The 23825-nt window shown below is 35.4% G+C and overlaps 2 long non-coding RNA genes across 6 annotated transcripts; both read left to right on the top strand.

Annotated features, from left to right (window-relative positions):
- The first annotated feature begins 9254 nt into the window (after positions 1–9254).
- LOC114544274 lies at positions 9255–11687 on the top strand. The gene is made up of 3 exons (XR_003690374.1): positions 9255–9627; positions 10801–10843; positions 11652–11687. It is a non-coding gene; the product is annotated as an uncharacterized LOC114544274 (long non-coding RNA).
- LOC114544273 lies at positions 11688–23559 on the top strand. 5 transcript variants are annotated; one of them, XR_003690370.1, is made up of 9 exons: positions 11688–11699; positions 13725–13773; positions 14775–14823; positions 15817–15865; positions 16841–16889; positions 17047–17148; positions 18319–18391; positions 19407–19480; positions 19708–20265. It is a non-coding gene; the product is annotated as an uncharacterized LOC114544273 (long non-coding RNA). The 5 variants fall into 5 exon arrangements; XR_003690371.1 differs by lacking the exons at positions 19407–19480; positions 19708–20265 and adding an exon at positions 23479–23559; XR_003690372.1 differs by lacking the exon at positions 19407–19480.
- Positions 23560–23825: the final 266 nt, after the last annotated feature.

Genomic DNA, 23825 nt, shown 5'->3' with positions numbered 1-23825 from the left:
TATAATCGTACAAGAAAATTAAAAAAGTCTTGCAAAGAATGCTGGTCTTTGGGTCACGCAGAAGCCTTTGGTGTCTTATGTATAAGATCTTTTGATCTGAAACTAAACGAGTTTCGATATTTGCTTACAAAGAGACTTTTGAAACTATATACTCAATAGTGACAGTGACGATGTAACTATATACAGACTTCAATTTACAAATTGGGTTGTGGTGTTCGCAAAATGTGCAGAAACCGCTTTATAAGAAAACTTTCTGTATCGCAGAAATAATAGTCACGTTTATACCCCAAAACCATACTATATGCATCAATAGTATACAGCATGCAAGCTATACTAGGTGCATATTTTCATTCATATCCACTAAGAGCATGCATGAGTGAATTAACCATAGTAGTTTGAAGCAAAAAGCATCAGTAAAACTAAAGCCTGATTTATTGGAACGGCACGGCTAAAATGGGTACCATTAGATTCCATTTTTATGCCTGATGATGATGAACGATGAAATAATTTTCAGTTATTTTGCCCCACGACAAATAAGGAACTCTGCAAATAGCATGCAGTATCATACAAACATGTCTAACAAACTAAAGCCTGATTTTTATCAATCATTGAAAGTTGGCGACAACTATTGCCTTTTTATTATAACCTTCTTGGTTATTTTGAATAATTTTTCTTTGTCATGCACGAGCGATTATTTAATACTTATTTACAGATATCGTGTTTTGTTGACCCGAGAACGTACCCATGCATGCATGCACTGTATTAACGAAGTGTCTTTAAATAAGTGATTTGTTATTATATCTACAGGGTGTCCCAAAAAAAACGAAAACTATTGAAATCACCCATAACAATGTAATTGTTAGAGTTTGAATGCCTAAGCACTCTGTTGGGACCCACAAGTGTGTAAATGTTTGCCATAAGCATTTTTATGCATGCATATGATGCAGTAAAATTTGCTCGTACGCGAAAATGATATTTATTAACGTTATTTAAATGTGCATCTCAATCACCATGACCTTCGACATGTCCCCTTTCTGTAGCAACACAAAGCATTTAGCATTTTACTGAGTTGCATTAAATCCCCATGGGCTAAAATTCGTGCACGTGATTTCAATAGTTTTCGTTTTTTTTGGGACACCCTGTAGTGTCAAAATGAAGACTGGAAATGGCAAAAAGTTTAACAAATTCTTAAACCATAAGTTTTGAATACAAGACCAAATTGTCATTCTCAATTCTGATGATTTATTTAAACTGTAATCATTCAGGAAAATTATGAATTGCCCGCTCGTGTTGATAACGCATAATGATGGAGATTTGAAGCCCGCCACGCGTTGACCTCTTGTCCAATAGGAAACAAGAAAGCTTAATTTTGACACTATAGATGTGTAACAACAATACATGTCGGTGATCAATGAGAATCAGGCTTAAGTGAGCAAAATGCACAAGGTGAAATTTGGGAAGTTATTAATGTAATTTGTCTATAAATTAACGTAGTTACAGCAAAAAATGAATCATCCAAATTCATATCGCAGGGTGCATGTGTCAGTTATATAAGTTTTGTACAACATAATTTTTTATGTCTTCGAAGTAAAAGCTTGCGATGACTTTCAGAACTTTATATATGCTATATGTTTTCAATTAACACCTTATATGTTATAATTATGTTGTAACACCTTATATGTTATAATGTTATAATTATACTGTTGTAATACAAAGGTTATAAAGGTTGGATAATCCAATAAAAATTTCAGTATCGTTTAAAAATGATATTATTTTTTATTCATTCCTGTCACATGGTCAACAATGTATATACACTGGCGGTCAAAAAGAACTGCTCAAAACAAGTTAAAATGCTCTCAAATGAACGTAACTGTCCCTCTAACAATACATACGAGTAAATATAGACTAGATTACATGCTAAGCTGTATGAAATATTAATATTTTGTTGACCCTCTTTTGGCCTTATAATTGAATACGGCCTTACACCGGCGTAGCATACTTTTTGTTAAGGTGGCAATCTTGAGCAGTCAAAAGAAATCCATCCTATGGAAGTCTTTACAGCAACCCATAAATCATGGACGCTTTATGAATTAATTCCTTTCTTGTACTATCCCCTTGACATTGTCCCACAAGTTTTTAATTGGGTTAAGGTATTTTGACTGTGCAGGCCAATCAATTTCTGTCACACCCTCTTCCCATGAAACCATTGTCTGACTATCTTGGAAGTGTGGCAGGTTGCATGACATTACTGAAATATTGCTTGGAGTAAGAGATTTATCCAAAATGCCTATGATGCTCTCTCCTATATTCGCTTCTTCTTTATGAATTTGTATCTAAACAGTTCTTTTTGACCGCTAGTGTACAATAAAAGATAGATTGTTACGATTCCTGTTACATACGACAGTAGCAACATTTGAGCAGTTCTTTTTGACCGCCAGCTAGTGTGTTTGTAAATGATTGAGTCTTTAGTTATCACGCATGTGTTGAGGAAAGCTCTTTTTCACTTTATCTTTAAACATAGGCCATGCCTAATGGGAGTAAAAAAATAATGCAATTCGTTTCATTTATAGTTGCTCTAATTTAAAAAACAAGGAAGTTGTGACGTAGTTATTAGGCTGATTAAGCTTTTCATATTTGCATGGTATTTACCTCAAAGAAGACGTAAAGGTGGGAATAAATGACGTATATATACGGCAAGCTACGCTATTCATTCGTCATCTTCAGGGACGGCAAAGGTCGTTATAAGTGGCTGTGGGGGCTAAAAATGCTTAACGTGAATGTATGAATATTAATTAAATAATAAACTAATAATGTTTAACGTGGATATATGAATACTAGCCTCCTTAACTTAACAACCTTTATCCACCCTTGAATCGTTGACGTCTTTATATATAAATTATATGCTAAATCTGCCTATTAAAACGGTCTTTTGAGCTCTTTCACTGAGTGACGTCATACTTCTATTTTTTTCTGACAATTATTGGGTGTGGCAAGCCACAATGCCCTTAATTAAAGGCAAAAAAATATAAAATGAGAAAATGGTAAACTAAGATGCAGAGATCAGTTGCAGTACGGCAGCTTAATAACCGTTTCGCCTTTCAAAAAACGTTTTTTGACGCTCATGTATTAAAATCTATTTACCGTTCCCTTTTCATCCCACTCAGAACAGATCAAATGAGTGACGTCGCCGAATCAACATATGACTATATGACTATGTTTTTGCCTCCCAAGCGTTATCATGTAATAAGTTATAATAATAATATTAATTAATAATCAAGTTTATCTAATGAGGGTAACACATAACAGTTTAACACTAACAAAACAGTGGCCCTTTTAAAATCTGAAGTAGATTACAATAAATCTATACCATGAAATTATATAAAATTACAATATATATGTACATGAATATCAAATCAGGAAAGTTAATAACTAATTACTAAATTTAAAATGTTTAATATCTTTATACGATTCTTGAAAGTAACTGATTAACAAGATTTTTCAGGGGTGAACTTACAGATGAATTTATCTTAAGATAACATGGAAGGGATTTCCATATAGGCGTGATATCGACACTGCAAATGAGCGACCATCTTCGGTTTCTCGAGAAAAACGTGGGAAACCAAATTGTTTGAACCATGCCTACTTTCTCTATTATGAATATCCATATACATATTTGTCCATATCGTTTGAAAACTATAATAAAATTCATTTGTTCATTTTGGTCTCGCAATAAAAAGGAATCCAATTTGGTGTCTTAAAAATTTCAACACTGTTTGCTCTTGTAGCATATCCCAAGATCACACACGCGGCCCGTTTTGAAGCTTAAACACTTTATTTATGTTTTCTGATGAGCAAGAAGTCCACACAATTGATCCGTATAACATGGTTTGTTGTATAGCATCACAGTAATATATACGATCACTAATAGGTAAATATATCGTCGAATTTTACTGGGTATGTTGTTGGTCAACCGTATGGTACCTTGCATTGTAAGCTCAATCAAGAGATAAGTATCTGAGTTTCTTGTTTAGAATTAGCGGTAACCAGCAGACATTTCGTTCATGCGGAAACATTATCAAGGTGCATCTTTGACATCGGAAGAATAACTAACTTAGTGTTGCTGAGGGCACATCATTTATGGAAAGAGCCGGGGGAACAAAAGCGGTCCTAAAATGCTCTTTTGCAGTACGCCAGAGGCAACAATCCGGGAGGAAGAACGATTTCCATTGATATCGACGTATCCCAGACGGTCATGTAGATAATCGGGAATAAGATTGAGTTCATTTCCGCGTGCACCCCGTATTCTTCAAGTTTTTCCATATCTCCTTATTTGGTATATAGTATGTTAGCTACAAGTTTCATTAACAAATAATGGTTACTATGCATACTCGATAAAAAATAACGTCATTCGTATTTAAGTAGGCCGACATTTTTCGTCCCAAACGGGTTTCCGAAAAGACATTTTCGTCGCATACAAGGTTTTGGACCAACTTTTTACACTAACTTTCCCAGAGCTAGTGTCACTCCTCCCGCACCCCAGTGCGCGTCCCTGGTTTTATTGCTTCAAAATCAACGCCAGTATTTCAATGTTAAGAGTGGCCCACACACACTGGACGCACTTCACTAACACAACGCGAATTTTTTATTTTAAGAAACAAGTAAATTAAATTCTTAAAGAACATCTTGCGAGATATGGGTACCAGACCAGTCAAAATGCACATTTAATCGGTAATTATCAAGAATATCAGAACATGGTTAAAATTAGCAGCTTTTGAAAACTAAAAAAATCGTAAAAATCGCATCGCGTTAGCGAATCGTGTCCAGTGTGTGTCGGCCTTTGAACACTTATCATTCCTATTGATTTTGATATTTGATTTTGACGCCCCACCGGCATTTCGGCGCCACTCTTAAAATCGTCGCAGGCCTAGGGGCAGGGACAGGGGTCCCGCACTTCCCCTGCCACCACGCCCCTGCCCAGTAGACTACATGTCTGCCCAGTATAGGCTACATGTGTGATCTATTTCGAAGCGTTTATGAATTCACTGATAAACCAAGCTTTTGCTTTGTTGCTAATAAAAATGGGGCAAACTATGGAATCAGACACCTAATGAGAAAAGGAGCTCATTTTACAAATCTTTTCTCGACCTTTGATATCACTTCCTAAATATCGTTAAATTTGTATGTAAGTAATATAATAATAGTAATGCCCGTATTTAATGCTCATAACACCTATATAACGCTCATAACGTCTTTAACGCAGGTAACTCTAATAATATACCTCATAACATAACCTAATTTACAATTCGAAGCCTAACCAAAATTTTTCTTCAGCGCATTGTATACCACAGTACCTGTGACAGAGATGGCAGAACATATATTTTAATTTCCAAACCAATTATTAAAATTGGCAGTTCAAAATATGAACGGTGTCCATATATAGTCTATATATTCCCTGTTTGTGCGCAGAAAACTTAAAAGTAGGGACTTTAGCGTGAAATAAAATAATTTTACATTTACAATATGTCACAATGAACAGGATCTTTTTTTAGCATGTTAACAGAAACCGCGGAGCAGGGTAATTGGTCTTTAATTTCGAATATTTTTTAGTTCGCTCAAATTTACAAGCAATATTCTTAGCAATTTATACTTTCTGCTTGCATGCAAGCATATGCAGTGTATCTTATCATGAATACTATCGTTCGAAGCTTTTACTTTTTCAACGTATAATCTTAATAACCAATTCAAATTAAGAAATCAGTATTCTAATTTCCAACGATATCTGTCGTAATGAATCCGCTATGAAATTAGTTATGTTCATAACATATGTTTGGCCAAACATATGTAAAAAAAACAGACGGAAAAAAAAGACGAGCATGCATTTGACCATTAAAACAGCGTACGTAACCACGTAACCACGTTATCCATGTCAAAATATTTTACATAATAACCAAAGCATGCATGTTATATTTTTGGTATATTCGACCGTGGTCGAGTATACCGTTTTCCGGCCATATTCGATGCTTGCATGCAAGTTGCAGCTTTATATATATATATATGTTTGTATATGAGCACCAAACATGTTTGAAACTTTACATAGGACCAGCATAAAACAGTGTGCCTATCCATGATACATTCCGGCACATTCGACCATTGTCAGTATACCGTTTTTTCGGCCATATTCGATGTTTGCAAGTTGCAACTTTATATAAATGTTTGTATATGAGCACCAAACATGCTTGAAACTTTACATAGCACCAGAATTAGACCATTTAACCTGCATGGTTATCCATGTCAAAATATTTGACATCATAATCTAAGCATGGTTATATTGTTATATATTGTATATCACCACAAAATAGGAACATGAAGTATATATTGACCACTAAAACAGCGTGGCCAGAATTAAATCATGGTCGAGTATGCAGTTTTCCGGTATATTCGACCATGCTCGAGTATGCCGTTTCCGCTTGTATACTCGACCATGGTCGAGTGTACCGTTTCCCAGTATATTCGACCATGGTCGAGTGTACCGTTTCCCGTTACCGTTTTCCGTGAAACTTTACATAGGTCTGTCTGTCATCACTCTGCCTGTCATAGCACCAGAATTAATATTAGACCATTTAACCTGCGTGGTTATCCATGCATATCAAAATATTTGACATCATAACCAAAGCAAGGTTATATTGTTTAATGTTTGTATATGAGCCCAAACATGCTGGAAACTTTACATATAGGACCAGCATTTGACCATTAAAACAGCGTGGTCATCCTTTTCAGACCATGGTGGAGTATACCTTTTTCCGGCGGCCATATTCGATGTTTGCAAGTTGCAACTTTATATAAATGTTTGTATAATATATGAGCACCAAACATGCTTGAAACTTTACATAGCACCAGAATTAGACCATTAAACCTGCGTGGTTATCCATATCAAAATATTTAACATCATAAGCATGGTTATATTGTTTAATGTTTGTATATGAGTGCCAAACATGCTGGAAACTTTAAAATAATCCTAAAATTGCGAGGCATTTGCGGCCATTTCAGAGGCCTAGGTATATTTCAAAATTTTCGCGGACTCTCCTGGCAGGTGCGCGGTTCAGAGCCCCAGCAATACGAGAAACGCTCCGCGGTCCCTGAATGTAGCGAACGGGCAGCAATTTGACGACCAGGGGCCGGTTGTATAAAAATGTAGCCTAGTTAACTCTTAATCATAGTTAGTGACAGAATTGACCAATCAGAGTACTGTATATCTACTTGAGTTAACCTACGAGTTTTATACAACTGGGGCAGGTTGTATCAAACCCGTTCAGCTTAAACGGTGGTTAAGTTCAAAATAGAAAGCAAGTCTATCGTTTTACTCAACAAGCGAACTAAATGTTTTTACCCCTTAATACAAAGATACTGTTTACAACTACGTATTTAGTGCATAATATTCAATTTCACTCATTCAAGAGAGATGTAAGAGTGTTATTTAATTTTGACTTATTCACCGTTTAAGCTAAACAGGCTTGATACAACCGGCCCCAGGCCCATAGTTATTACTTGTTTACGCTATAAATTCGTCATGTATTATAGGGGAGACGAAGTTCTTTAGGTTTGCTGCCGTAGCTAACGAACCTGATGCGAGCGAGAGATCCTAATTAATTTTTATATTGTGAGTAAAAGCCGGTCCAGATTTCCCTGACGCATTGTATTAGGGTGATTTTTTCGAAAACTTGAAACTTTGAAATTATGATTTTTTACTACTCTCTCATAACCGGCTGATTTTCATCAAATTTTTCATTTATGGAGGTTAATGTTTATTTCTTTTAGAGCAATTAAGAAGAAGATAAATTATCGAGAATCAGATTACTAAATTTGTGAAAGTAACAGTGAAACTTCTTTTCCATTCAGTGCAAAATGTCGCGCGATTGAGTTTTTGCGATAGCATTGAAATATGTTCGCACATGAAATATATATGTTCAATTAAGCTGGTTTTCCACCAGCGAAGCGACTTTATTCTTTTGTTTTGAGCAATTTGTTCCAGATGGTTGCGGTTGAGCGCTGTGGAACAAAAGTAAAATGTCGTTTCGCGTGAAAATAACGCTAGTGCAGGGAAGACTGGCTTTAAGGCAGGGCCTCTTTTAACTATATAACTGGGGGGGGCGAATGCCCCCCCAGCCTGGGTCCCCCGGCCCCACTGCAACCCCCCTCTTTGTCCATGCCCCCCATTGACGATTTCTTAAAAGAGGCCCTGCTTTAAGGTGGATTTCCACTTACAGAGAAATAGTTCACTAGCAAAATATTTGAATATTTCCTAATATTCCCTGGTTTAATTTCAAAAGAAAATTTGAAAATATTTCGCTGGCAAACCATTTCTCTGTAAGTGAAAATGCAGCCTTAAGCCTGTTTTCCCTAATGGCAGTTTCCAGCAACAACGCGGAATTTTGCTCGCGGAGCGGAATTTTTCTTTGCATGTTCACGATTTATTTTCCAAAAACAAAATCATTTGAGAAAAATAGAAAATATTCCAATCAACGTTTGCCTGGACTGAAAAGAGATGCAAGTAACGAAGGATACCAGGTCAGTAATCGATACCCATACCATGCTCGCTAGGATCGCACTAACTTCACTTTCTCGTGTTAACTTTGAATTGGCGGCTAAAAAACAATGAATTACATAATTGTTTGGGGCCAGGCTGGCTCCTATGATTGCGAATAAGAATTACCCCGGCAAAAGCGAGCTAGTCCGACAAAACCGGGCTTGCCCGTCTCATATGATCGGCCCCCTAGTCCAAATATATTTGTTGCCATTATGGTGGCAATCAAGAGCCAGAGAAAAAAATATATTACTACGCTGAGATTGCGCATAGTAAATTATAATAAAATTTATAATGAAATAATGTTAACAGCTGCCTATATACCCGAGTGCGTAGAAAGTAATTCTATTTTCCATAAATGTGTTATCAATTTTTCAGGGCAATTTTTTTCGGGGGCCCTAAACTTCAGGGGCCGGTTGTTCGAAAGGCGTTTAGCTTAAACGGTGGATAAGCCAAAGTTTAAAATTACTCTCATGCATCTTGTGAATGACTAAATATGCATCTTATGTATTAAATATGTACTTCCATTGACAATGAAGCTATTTACATCGAAATATTTCAGCTCAGTTGTTCAATGAATAAATAGTTTTGCTTTCCATTTTGAACTTATCCACCGTTTAAGCTAAACGCCTTTCGAACAACCGGCCCCAGGGCCCCCGTCATTTGACACCCTGACACCCTGTCATTACGCCACTGCAACCACAAGGCAATGAACGGGTAGTCTGCAAAAATTCATCCTCGTCTTCAAGGCCTTTTTGAATCGACGGCGACTCTCGTCGAGTGTTGAGTGGGGTTGAGTGACATCCAGAATCCAGTGGCAGTAATGACAGTGACATTTTGTGACATCCTTGCCTCCAGGTTTCGGCCGCGGCGCGCCGCTGGCGCTTCGGAGTTCGGCTCAGTGGTTCGACCTCGCGGCTTGCAAATAGAATGGCGGTTGTTTTTCTTCAGCAAATGTGAAATGTAAAGAAATATTTCCAGTACTATTTGGTATATGTTTAAGCCAAAAATCTCAAGTTATGCTTTAGTTGCTGGTTTATTGCCAGGTATGTTGTTATTTCTTGGTTGTTGAATAATTTACAACTATAAAATCCGACTTCATTTTAATAAGTATTTGCATGTTTGTGTTTTGAATATTCATGAAGTTAAGATATTATTTATGTGAAAAATGCTCGTTAATACCGTTGAGAATGTTTTTACACCACAGAAAACGACTTTAATATTAGGTGTTGCTGGTTCAATTTTATGGCAATGAAATTGTAGCTTTACTTCTAAAGTCTAAACAACTTTACTTTATACTTGAGTGGTATAAATAATTCTACATGTACATATATCACCTTTCATGTGCCTGAATTCTATATCATTCAAGAACATGTGCCACCTCTTCATGATCTCACCATGCAGCAGTAAGTTCAGTACAACATCAGATCACTTTAAGGTAGCTCTTAGCAAAGTTTTAAGTTTCAAGCTTGATTTGGTCAAAATGCTTACTTGTTACAAAAAGATTGCTCAGCTGTTCAGTTGGTCCATTCAGATGAACTAGATGGTAACTTGGTTGGTCAACCCAGGAAAATACTTACCTGATTTTACTAAATAAATTACCCTAGTTTCTAAAATAATATGTGTATCTGAGCTCTCATAATCTGTACATGGAAGAAGGGAGGTAAAGAGTGTTCTTGAGAAATATATAAATATTTTAACACAAGATGCTGGTTTAAACTGATAGATTGAAGTAATGCCAATTCACTGTAAAGATATGTGCTTGTTAAATCAAAGAGAATTCTGTATAGTCTCCCTATTTTGGATGTTACATTCTTTATTTCCACCAGCTTTAATTTTAGCCATTTTTGCTGTCATCACTACTTTTTAACAATATTTTGGAATTTGTAAAGTCTTCAAATAAAACTATAATGATGAAAGGATTCCAACCAAATGTTAACATTCGCAAGCTGGAACTCATTAAGTTGGTTTATACCCATGTGCACAATTTATGGCTGATTCAACAAGGGTTACGGCATAGAAAATGTTAAACAGCAAACTCTTACTTATCTGGAAATTTCAATTAATTTCTTAAACTTTGTGATATGCTTTCTTGTAAAAGACCCAAGATCTGATTGTAATAGCACCTACATTTAATAATAAAGTCATTGAAAAGCATTACTGTTAATCAGCAAAATTTTTCTTTGTACATAGGTTTTAAATTATTCTCTGTTTTCTAGATTGACTGTTATGCAACATGCTCATACCTCTACTGCAAGATTGGTAAGTTATATATTTTCTTCTGTGTGCAAGAAGAACTTTTGTACCTGTAGTATGCTGAACGAGGTTGATGTTTATCAGGCTAGGATTTGTTGACTTCAGACGCACTGGAAGCAGTCAAGGGCAGGGGGGCAGCAACTCAAAAGAGGGCACTTTAAGGCCTGTTTACACTTGTTTCGCAACCACATCAGCGATCATAACTTGGATTATGTATAGTAAGACTGAAAAGATATACATGCAATGTCTATGAATATATAAAAGGCAAGCTGCCCCCATGAACAAAGGGCAGGGGGGGGGGGCAGCTGCCCGCATGGTTCCAGCACTTCTGGTTGATTTTATCTTTGCATAATACTAATTAAGTTGTTGATGTAGTTATACTAGAAATTCATGCATGAAGCACCCCTTGCCATTTTATAATATGGAATAGCAAGTTTATAATATTAAATGAATTAGTACTGGCAAGCATCCATAGCAAATATTTTTATGATTTGGTGCAATATATAGTCATAAAATGTGTTTATATATATGCTGCTGATTTAAAATATATACACTTATTTCCCCTAGAAATAGTCTGCCTATCAAAATTCTTGAGAGATTCTGTTTTAAAAGACACGGTAAAGTTTTAGTGCGACAGAGTCCCTCCCTCATTGCTGCTACCGTGCTTTAAATGACTTTTAAATACAAAATGCAAGCATATTCTTACTTTGGCTATATGACAAGCCAAGTACGTGGCCATGCAAGTTTCTGACATGGACATATTTATTTTTCCTCTGGATAATATAATCATTTAACACAATTCTCTGTTTCTTAGACTGACTGTTTCACAGCACATTTGCATACTTCTACACAAATCATTTTGGTAAGTTATTTTTCCTGTCTGTGTTTTTAACTCTTAGTTATTTATATCTTTTTATTGTGACACTTTATAAACACAGCATAGGCAATATATTTGCTATTTAGAATGAATAATATCTATTTTACTCTTATGCTTTGGATTCCTAGGATATTAATTAGTGTTCAAATTCTGTCACCCCTTGATTGTTTGTTCTGAATCAAATAATGGTCGGTTCAGTGCATAAATGTCTATTGCTGAGTCGTGCCCGTTTGCGACCAATTTTGTAATTCTGTAACTTTATTGTAACTCCATGCATGTTTCTAAAGCAAATTGCTGGCATCTTTTGAACATTTCTTCTGTTCTTCCATGCACCATATTATTAGAAATGTAACCCTCTATTTGACGATTTTCATTTTTTCGTTTAAATCCAATGCACCACATGGGGCACTGTGCAATAGACCTTTAGACACGAAAAAATACAAAAGAAGACAAAAAAATATGCAATGAGCAATGCATGAGCAACTTAGAATAGAATTCAATAATGCAATTGAATATTGCAGGGAACATGATTTAAGTTCTTTGAGTACTGTATACTACGAGTTGCATGAGCAGAAGTTAAAATTATTTTGCGACAGACGTGATGTTGGCTCATTAATCATTGGGAGTGGCACTGAAACTTTGGATCTTTGGATCCTTAGGTTATATAACTCTGAACCCTTATATCTTGAAAGGGTGTAATCTCGCACCTACGCACCTAATGCACCTGTAAATAGTCTGCCTATCAAAATTCTTGAGAGTTTATCTTTTAAAACACAGTAAAGTTTTAAGTGCAACAGAGTCCCTCCTCATTGCTGCTATATGCTTTAATGACTTTTAAATACAAAATGCAAGCATATTCTTACTTTGGCTATATGACAAGCAAGTACGTGGCCATGCAAGTTTCTGACATGGACATATTTTTTTTCCTATGGATAATATAATCACTTAACACAATTATCTGTTTCTTAGACTGACTGTTTCACAGCACATTCGTATACTTTTACAGAGATGATTTTGGTAAGTTATTTTTCCTGTCTGTGTTTTTAACTCTTAGTTATTTATATCTTTTTATAATGACACTTTATAAACACAGCATAGGCAATATATTTGCTATTAGATGAATAATATCTATTTTACTCTTATGCTTTGGATTTCTAGGATATTAATTAGTGTTCAAATTCTGTCACCCCTTGATTGTTTGTTCTGAATCAAATGATGGTCGGTTCAGTGCATAAATTGTCTATTGCTGAGTCGTACCCGTTTGCGACCAATTTTGTAATTCTGTAACTTTATTGTAACTCCATGCATGTTTCTAAAGCGAATTGTGGCATCTTTTGAATTTCTTCGTGTTCTTCCATGCACCATTTACTAGAAATGTATTCCCTTTTTTGACGATTTTAATTCTTTCGTTTAAATCCAATGCACCACACGGGGCACTGTGCAATAGACCTTTAGACACAAAAAAAATACAAAAGAGGACAAAGAAAAAATATGCAATGCGCAACGCATGAGCAACTTAAAATACTGTAGAATTCAATAATGCAATGGGATATTGCAGGGAACATGATTTAAGTTCTTTGAGTACTGTATACTACGAGTTGCATGAGCAGAAGTTAAAATTATTTTGCGAGAGACGTCATGTTGGCTCATTAATGCATTGGGAGGGCACTGAAACTTTGGATCTTTGGATCCTTAGTTTATATAACTCTTAACCCTTATATCTTGAAAGGGTGTAATCTCGTGCCTACGCACCTTAGTCACTTGTAAAGTCTGCCTATCAAAATTCTTGAGAGATTCGTTTTAAAAGACACGGTAAAGTTTTAAGTCCGACAGATTCCCTCCCTCATTGCTGCTACTGTGCTTTAAATGACTTTTAAATACAAAATGCAAGCATATTCTTATTTTGGCTATATGACAAGCGAAGAACGTGGTCATACAAGTTTCTGACATGCACATATTTGTTTTTCCTATGGATAATATAATCATTTAACACAATTCTCTGTTTCTTAGACTGACTGTTTCACAGCACATTCGTATACTTTTACAGCAAATCATTTTGGTAAGTTATTTTTCCTGTCTGTGTCTTTAACTCTTAGTTATTTATATCTTTTTATAGTGACACTTTATAAACACAGCATAGGCAATATATTTGCTATTTAAGATGGAATAATATCTATTTTACTCTTATGCTTTGGATTCCTAGGATATTAATTAGTGTTCAAATTCTGTCACCCCTTGATTGTTTGTTCTGAATCAAATGATGGTCGGTTCAGTGCATAAATTGTCTATTGCTGAGTCGTGCCCGTTTGCAACCAATTTTGTAATTCTGTAACTTTATTGTAACTCCATGCATGTTTGTAAAGCAAATTGCTGGCATCTTTTGAACATTTCTTCGTGTTCTTCCATGCACCATATTATTAGAAATGTAACCCTTTCTTTGATGATTTTCATTTTTTCGTTTAAATCCAATGCACCACATGGGGCACTTTGCAATAGACCTTTAGACACAAAAAAAAACAAAAGAAGACAAAGAAAAAATATGCAATGCGCAAACGCATGAGCAACTTAAAATACTGTAGAATTCAATAATGCAATGGGATATTGCAGGGAACATGATTTAAGTTCTTTGAGTACTGTATACTGCGAGTTGCATGAGCAGAAGTTAAAATTATTTTGCGAGAGACGTCATGTTGGCTCATTAATGCATTGGGAGGGCACTGAAACTTTGGATCTTTGGATCCTTAGGTTATATAACTCTTAACCCTTATATCTTGAAAGGGTGTAATCTCGTGCCTACACACCTTAGTCACTTGTAAATAGTCTGCCTATCAAAATTCTCGAGAGATTCGTTTTAAAAGACACGGTAAAGTTTTAAGTGCGACAGAGTCCCTCCCTCATTGCTGCTACTGTGCTTTAAATGACTTTTAAATACAAAATGCAAGCATATTCTTATTTTGGCTATATGACAAGCGAAGACGTGGTCATACAAGTTTCTGACATGCACATATTTGTTTTTCCTATGGATAATATAATCATTTAACACAATTCTCTGTTTCTTAGACTGACTGTTTCACAGCACATTCGTATACTTTTACAGCAAATCATTTTGGTAAGTTATTTTTACTGTCTGTGTCTTTAACGCTTAGTTATTTTTCTTTTTATTGACACTTTATAAACACAGCATAGGCAATATATTTGCTATTTAAGATGGAATAATATCTATTTTACTCTTATGCTTTGGATTCCTAGGATATTAATTAGTGTTCAAATTCTGTCACCCCTTGATTGTTTGTTCTGAATCAAATGATGGTCGGTTCAGTGCATAAATTGTCTATTGCTGAGTCGTGCCCGTTTGCGACCAATTTTGTAATTCTGTAACTTTATTGTAACTCCATGCATGTTTCTAAAGCAAATTGCTGGCATCTTTTGAACATTTCTTCGTGTTTTTCCATGCACCATATTATTAGAAATGTAACCCTTTATTTGATGATTTTCATTTTTTCGTTTAAATCCAATGCACCACATGGGGCACTTTGCAATAGACCTTTAGACACAAAAAAAATACAAAAGAAGACAAAGAAAAAATATGCAATGAGCAACGCATGAGGAACTTAGAATAGAATTCAATAATGCAATTGAATATTGCAGGGAACATGATTTAAGTTTTTGAGTACTGTATACTACGAGTTGCATGTGCAGAAATTAAAATTATTTTGCGACAGACGTGATGTTGGCTCATTAATGCATTGGGAGGGCACTGAAACTTTGGATCTTTGGATCCTTAGGTTATATAACTCTGAACCCTTATATGAAAGAGTGTAATCTCGCACCTACGCACCTAATGCACCTGTAAATAGTCTGCCTATCAAAATTTTTAAGAGATTCTCTTTTAAAAGACACGGTAAAGTTTTAAGTGCGACAGAGTCCCTCACTCATTGCGGCTACTGTGCTTTAGATGACTTTTAAATACAAAATGCAAGCATATTCTTATTTTGGCTGTATGACAAGCGAAGTACGTGGCCATGCAAGTTTCTGACATGGACATATTTGTTTTTGCTATGGATAATATATTAATCATTTAACACAATTCTCTGTTTCTTAGACTGACTGTTTCACAGCACATTCGTATACTTTTACAGCAAATCATTTTGGTAAGTTATTTTTCCTGTCTGTGTTTTAACTCTTAGTTATTTATATCTTTTTATTGTGACACTTTATAAACACAGCATAGGCAATATATTTGCTATTTAGAATGAAAATAATCTATTTTACTCTTATGCTTTGGATTCCTAGGATATTAATTAGTGTTCAAATTCTGTCACCCCTTGATTGTTTGTTCTGAATCAAATGATGGTCGGTTCAGTGCATAAATTGTCTATTGCTTAGTCGTCCCCGTTTGCGACCAATTTTGTTGATCTGTAACTTTATTTTAACTCCATGCATGTTTCTAAACCGAATTGCTGGCATCTTTTGAACGTTTCTTCGTGTTCTTCCATGCACCATTTTACTAGAAATGTATTCCCTTTTTTTGACGATTTTAATTCTTTCGTTTAAATCCAATGCACCACACGGGGCACTGTGCAATAGACCTTTAGACACAAACAAAAAATATGCAATGAGCAACGCATGAGCAACTTAAAATAGAATTCAATAATGTAATTGAATATTGCAGGGAACATGATTTAAGTTCTTTGAAACTGTGTACTGCGAGTTGCATGAGCAAAAGTTAAAATTGTTTTGCGACAGACGTGATGTTGGCTCATTAATGCATTGGGAGGGCACTGAAACTTTGGATCTTTGATCCTTAGGTTATATAACTCTGAACCCTTATATCTTGAAAGGGTGTAATCTCGCACCTACGCACCTAATGCACCTGTAAATAGTTTGCCTATCAAAATTCTTGAGAGATTCTGTTTTAAAAAAACACGATAAAGTTTTAAGTGCGATAGAGTCCCTCCCTCATTGCTGCTACTGTGCTTTAAATGACTTTTAGATACAAAATGCAAGCATATTCTTACTTTGGCTATATGACAAGCCAAGTACGTGGCCATGCAAGTTTCTGACATGGACATATTTATTTTTCCTGTGCATAATATAATCATTTAACACAATTCTCTATTTCCTAGACTGACTGTTTCACAGCACATTCGTATACTTTTACAGCAAATCATTTTGGTAAGTTATTTTTCCTGTCTGTGTCTTTAACTCTTAGTTATTTATATCTTTTTAGTTACACTTTATAAACACAGCATAGGTAATATATTTGCTATTTAAGATGAAATAGTATCTATTTTACTCCTAACATCTTTTTCCCTGCAATATATATTTTTAGGATGGAACATGTGAGAAATCCTTTTGACCTTTGTTACATTGACCCATTTAAAAGATCACTATTAAGCAAACTTTGACTGAGAGTTTTTTAATGATGCATGTGGTAAGTTTATTACAATTTTTGTTAACATTTAACAAAATCTACTCTGTCACTGTTACACTATGCAATTTTCTTGCAACTCTTAGTGCAATTATAGTTTTGAGGGATGTTAGATTGTAGCGAGTGTTCGAAATTTTAAAAAAGTTAGCAGGTCGTAATAAATGTTCGTATTTGACAACATTAGATGGCGGGAGTAGAATTGCATTGCAAATTGTAAGAAAAGTTTGGTGAAGATAGGTAAATTGCCTCTTCACAACAGTTTGTTAATTATAGCGGCTTATATTTTCACTCACCCATAAAGTCAACCCTACAAGTTTTCAACACATCAGGACTTGTGCAAGAACTTTTACACTGTGAGGACTTGTACGTAGCGTACACAGGTCCCATAAAGTCATCCCTACAAGTTTCAACACATCAGGACTTGTGCAAGAACTTTTACACTGTGAGGACTTACTGTACACTCAGGTCCCCATAAAGTCATCCCTACAAGTTTTCAACACATCAGGACTTGTGCAAGAATTTTCACACTGTGAGGACTTACTGTACACTCAGGTCCCTATAAAGTCATTGCTACAAGTTTTCAACACATCAGGACTTGTTCAGGAACTTTCACATTGAGGACTTACTGTACACTCAGGTCCCCATAAAGTCATCCCTACAAGTTTTCAACACATCAGACTTGTGCAAGAATTTACACTGTGAGGACTTACTGTACACTCAGGTCCCCATAAAGTCATCCCTACAAGTTTTCAATACATGCGTGCGCGTGTGCGGCGATTTTATCAAGACTCAGGCGTTCGCGGCGATTATTTGCTGTGTTATGGCTAGCTATATTTAATTTTGCGAATGCCCAAAAACGAAATTAGTAATTGAACTTGTAAAGTTGTTTGTAAGTTCTTTGTTGTTATAAACTGCATTTTTGATAGTCCCACAAAGTTACGAATAATTCGTAACATCACCCAAAAATTTAGAGTCAAATTTGCAATGAATTTGTTGGCAATTTGCTGGTATATATACGTCTTCACATCCTCAGCCAATTCTTAGTTCTCTTAGTTACTCATCAAAATCATCAGGTATTCTTGCGCTAGCTCTTTCCATCAAATCAGAAAGTTTCTTATCCCAGTCAGTTCCACTTTTTGGGTGGGATTACATATGTACGTAAATTTTATTTAGTTACGAATCAGTGCAGCGAACGAGTGTACTTAGCGATCCTTCACAGAGAGGAAATGATTAACCGTACAATAAGGTAACTTGTGACATTTTCCTGTAATAATTTTAGATACATGTAAGATATGGGAGGACATTTTGTTTAGTCACGATAATAACTATCAGGACTTGTACTATAATTTTCACATCGTTTTTCAAGATAGACTAGGATAGTGCAAAGTTTTCATGCCTCTAAGCAACCAGACGTTTGTCCCTACATAAACATTTAACTTATGGTAAAAAATATAAAGAACTAGGTTAAACATTAGTCATCACTCTTAATCAAACCGAAAATTACTCAAAGTACTCAAATTTCGTTAGTCTGGATATTATGGTAGGGCCAAATACGAAGTAAAATAAGTCGTGACTTATTTAAGACGCGACTTAAATAAGACGCGAGCTGGTATAAATAGTTAGATGATTTTTTCGCTTATTATTTCCGTATTTAATGTTGTTGCCGCTCCACGTATCGCTTTTTTTTGCTGCAATTTATCTCTTTATGGTGTCAGCTTTGCTTACATTTTCAGCAATTCTGATTTCTGACTTTTTCGGCCGTTTTTAATTTAATTAAGACGCGTCTAAAATATGAACAGGTAAAATCTCTGTTCTTATCTAAGTCGCGACTTACATGGCACGGGTCTTACCTAACACGCGAACAAGCATTTTGGTTCGTTTATACGACGAGGTCGCATCTTACTTAAGTCGCGTCTTAATTAAATAAGTCGACTCGTGACTTATTTTTCCTCCTATAAATGGCCCTATGGTCATTATAATTATACGAGGTGTTTGCGGCTTATCGTTCGCGTTTGCGCATGTGCTAAAGTATGAAAGTCAATGAATAATTTTCATATGTGTAATAGATGTGTCTGAAGTGTATTTTCGCAAATATATTGCTTCGAGGAAATATTTCAAAATCAAGCGTAAATAGAGATTAAAGTGTAACAAATTGTCTGGCGTTCGAATCCTCGATATTATTTGCGCGCATTTTGTCTCCAGTTCGGAACTGTGTGAAAGACCATAGAAAGACCCGGTATTATAAACTTCATTAAAAATAGGGTGTAATTGGTGCCTTCACAAGTATTTCCGGCGTACAAAGACTTTCCGTATAAATGCTTCGCAGCCCTCACAGGTCAGTCTGGATGTCACATTTATTGAATGTTTATGTAAAATATTACATTTATTTGGTGGAAAAACTATTAGTTACTTTTGATATTTTTTTGAAATTCCATCCTGTTAATTTACTACTTTTGAACACATCATGTTTAAGACTGTTAAACAGGAATAAAAATAATATACTTATATCATATTATTCAATTATATATTGGAATAAGATTGATAATTAGAATTCTTCTTTAGGTACCAGTTGTCAAGTCCAGTTATAAGGGCATCATTGATGGAATCTGATTGGTGATACAAGTTACAACCGAAGCAAAATTGAGTCTAACATATCCTCATGTCCCTGCATTTTGATCAAAGGACTGATTAAAACCCATCAGCCAAATAGACTATAGACCAGGAATTGTCTAGCATTTAGAAACAATGACTGTGAGTATGTGGAACTTATAAGACCTGAAATGCATTCCACCTAAAAGAAAACGTATGTCTTACAATAGTAAACCGCACATACTAGTATCCATATAAGTAGATCACTGCTGCTTCAGTGTTTTAACACTGGTGAGTTCTAATTATTATGGCTATCAGGAATAAACAAGTAATTTAAGTCAACGAAAAAACAATGTATTAACTGCTGTGTTGGTATATTTTAATATTTGATGGATTTTCTTACTGAAATAAGATACTACCATACAATTTAAGCCTGTATTAATTAATAATATGCTGAGGAGTTTCATTAAAATTTGTAGTTTGTAGCAAGGAATGGATTGTGTGAAATATGTTTTAAGCATTGTGCATTGCAATTTAAAGGGTATTGGCAATAAATTTTTTTATTCTTGATATCAATTAAGCATATCAACGGAATACTTAATTTCCTATTTCTACTTGTCCATTGCGTTTAGTTGCTTAGATATATGCGAAAGCATTTGACAGTCATCCGCCATCTTGAAAAAAAACCCATATGCTAATTTATGTGAAAATAAATTTGTGACGTCAGGTGCAGGGGAAGCAGTTTTATAATAGCATGCGTGCAAGCGCGTTCTAAGATGAGTTTCACCAGAAACAACAGATAAACCATTTTTTTCCTTCCAATTGGATAAAAACTGAGCGCTACTACCCTACTGTGCGCTTTAATTGTACATTTAAATATAAACGCATTTATTTCGCCGTCGTAAAAGCGCTGATTATCATTATAGCTCAGTACTATGCCAATTAATTTACGCCTGCTCGTCTAATTTGTACTTGGAGAATTTTTATACTGATCTCGAAGTACAACGTAGTGACCGTACACGACGATCAGGAAAAGGATGTACATTTACTCATTATTCACTAAATGCCTATTTATTTCGCTTGTGTCGAATTGAAGTCGAGAATTTAACCGACATCATCAAGGAATAAATAACATATCACTCATACCAGCTATATACTGGCCACATTGGCCTCGATAGGACTTGTTCATGTTGCCGCTTATTAATGCGCAACACAAAAACAAATTTGTCCTTTTGGTATCCTACTAGTATATCTATAAGTATGTTTGTGCATCTTGTTAAGGTTAATATAGGGTCAGCATACACAGCATCTTTTCAGTATAAGAAATTCAGACTGCTAAAATTGCGCTACGAATCAAGTTATACAATTGGATACTGACCCTATGTAAACATGACATCCGTTAGTCAGAGCACTAACTCATGATATTACCAGTAAAAATGTTTAGAAATTTCATCAATATGACCTCCAACTCAAGCTTACGTCAACTGTAAGACCATTTTTATCTTGTAAATAACATTTATAGATTTATAGATTTTGATCTTGTGAATAACTCTTTCATTTGCGAACATGCAATAACGTTCATTTCATGATCATGAAATGTTGCAAGTCTATCGCGGGAACCAATAACCATGAATGCGGTTTACGGACATTTAGCTCATCAAGCCTCATCGTTCTTGTCGTATTCCAACGCTTTTTCAGGCCAACATAACGATTTAATAGCCTTCAGACTCTCCAGACACCAAGCATTTTTAGCCTAAAACGCATGGTCGACTCCTCATCAGACGATTGACTCTCATCTATGAGTCACTCTACGCAATGCATTGCTTGGCTTTTCAACCTGATTTGGTTTCAAATTGATAGGGCAATACCTCTTCTATTTGTTTATAATGGTTATTTTACATTCAAGTAATTGAGAAGCGCGAAATCTCTTGAAAGAACTGCGACATCGCTAGATGCGCCTATAAAATATATTTGTTGTTGTTGATCTCCCCTGCACCTGATGTCACAAGGATCAAGGCGGCCAAACCGAATATTTACCATGAAATAACTCGAGAACAAAACAGTTTGGGTGAAAAATAATAACATATTCGTAATCAGGAGGTCAAATTTAACTGATAGCAAAAATAAAAAAATTTATTGCCAATACCCTTTAACTAACAGGTGCCAGGTACCCCAAGTTTTTTTTTTTAAATATCTAAAATGATCCTCCCTTTAATAGGGAGATCTATATCAGTAACGCATGGAAAAGGACCAGAATGTTTTTGATTGCAACAACCATAGCCAGGCACATTTGTATTAAACTGGAACATTTTCTGGGTGTGGTTGATAGATCCACCTGAAAATTCATTGATTGTCCTCTTCCCTGAATTCCATCTCTAGCTCCTTGTCCTGCTCACTCCACAGGTTTTAATTAGAGTATAATTCTGAATCCTATAATATTATAACAGGGTATGAAGGTCAGCCGGATATATTTTATTAACTTCCAAGTTTACTCGAATTGAGTTAGAGGTCATTTAAATTCGGAACAAAATTACTAGAGTATCATCCTTTACCAAAATTTAATAATCCAACAATCATGCACTGTAAACATCAGGGTTGGCAAATCTTCTTATCTTATTTCTTCTTACTGTATATCTTCTTATATTAATGTAAGAAATAAGAAGTTTTTAATTTTAAAAGAATCTTATATGCAACCCTGGTAAACATTATAATATAATTATCTCAAACTTAGATACAATCCTGACATACTTACCATATGGCCACTGTCGCTGTCTGGAAATTTTAATTGATCATACAGGTATCGAAATTCTCTTCAATGCATTTGCTTGGAGAACACTACCCAAAATTTTGCAGTGGTAGAAATTTCACTCATTCTAAAGCCACTCAGGTTGCGACATAAACGCCGGTTTAATCGGCTTGTTTTTAATGTTTTATTAACGATACACGCACAAAAATTGTCAAATTGATCCACGATATATGTTCCAGTGGTAGTTTTTATAATATTTAAATGTTAGTGATCTAAATGACAATTGTTGAATGGTTTTATAAAACTCCACTCCTGACGCGTCCGCCATTTTAATTTAGTTGTGGAATACTTCATGTTGTGCAAATGAACTGGATTAAAAACAAAAAATGTAAACAAAGCCAACCTCGTACCCAGGAACCCAGGGTCTTTTTACCTCCGCCGCGGGGGCCTTGGAGCTTGAAAAAAAGCTCGCACATGCGCAAAAGCGACTGTAATCTAGCTTTAAATAAGTCGCGACTTATTTTTTCTCCTATAAATTATGTCTGTGATGCGGATACTTCGACGCGTAAATCGATACAAAGCAATATACTTATAATCAATACTGTATACAGCCAAAATGATTTGATTACTGCACAAAATGCGCGTTTTGTATGGTATAAATGATTTACTGTATGCAGAGTATCAGGTACGGACTTGCTATCGACATAATATAAATTCGTGTAAGAGATGAATCAATGTATAAACTATACAGCGTCGTTTAATTTAAGGTTTCATTGCTTAAGTTTTAAAATTTGTAAAACTGATCAGAATTAACTATTGTCTAAAAATGACTAATCTTTTAAAATCAATAAGAATTACCATGGTTATACATTCGAGTCCCCACAATGTTTACACAAACGTTGCATGGTCCCCACAATGATTACACTCAAATTTTCAAGTCCCCACAACGTTTACACTATGAAGTCCCCATAACGCATGTTTTATGAAATTTTACACAGGTCCCCACAATGTAGGGAAAACTTACGCCATCAGAGGTCCCCACAACGCCATCTGCGTACGTATGTATGTATTGTTTTGCGCAGAAAACCCGCTTGCTAGTAATCATTAGAACGGCTTTGATCATTAACGGTAAGAAATGTTCAGAAATCCATCCGACAAGCATAAAACAAACACCCTGATGGCATCCTGCTGGTTCTTTGTTCAACTCAATGTTGTAAAATATCCGCGGTTGCGTTAAATGCATTTTTGTCGGTCTAATGCGCGTAATTACTTCGTATTACTCATTTCATCTTGTGTCGAGATCTCTGATATATATTTTGAAACCTGGTAAAACCACAACTAACGT

Source organism: Dendronephthya gigantea, unplaced genomic scaffold (genome assembly GCF_004324835.1).
Source record: "Dendronephthya gigantea isolate DGI-Jeju-01 unplaced genomic scaffold, DenGig_1.0 000712F, whole genome shotgun sequence".
NCBI lineage: Eukaryota > Metazoa > Cnidaria > Anthozoa > Malacalcyonacea > Nephtheidae > Dendronephthya > Dendronephthya gigantea.
The sequence above is the reverse complement of the archived record's forward strand: the minus strand, read 5'-3'. Positions and strand labels throughout refer to the sequence as shown.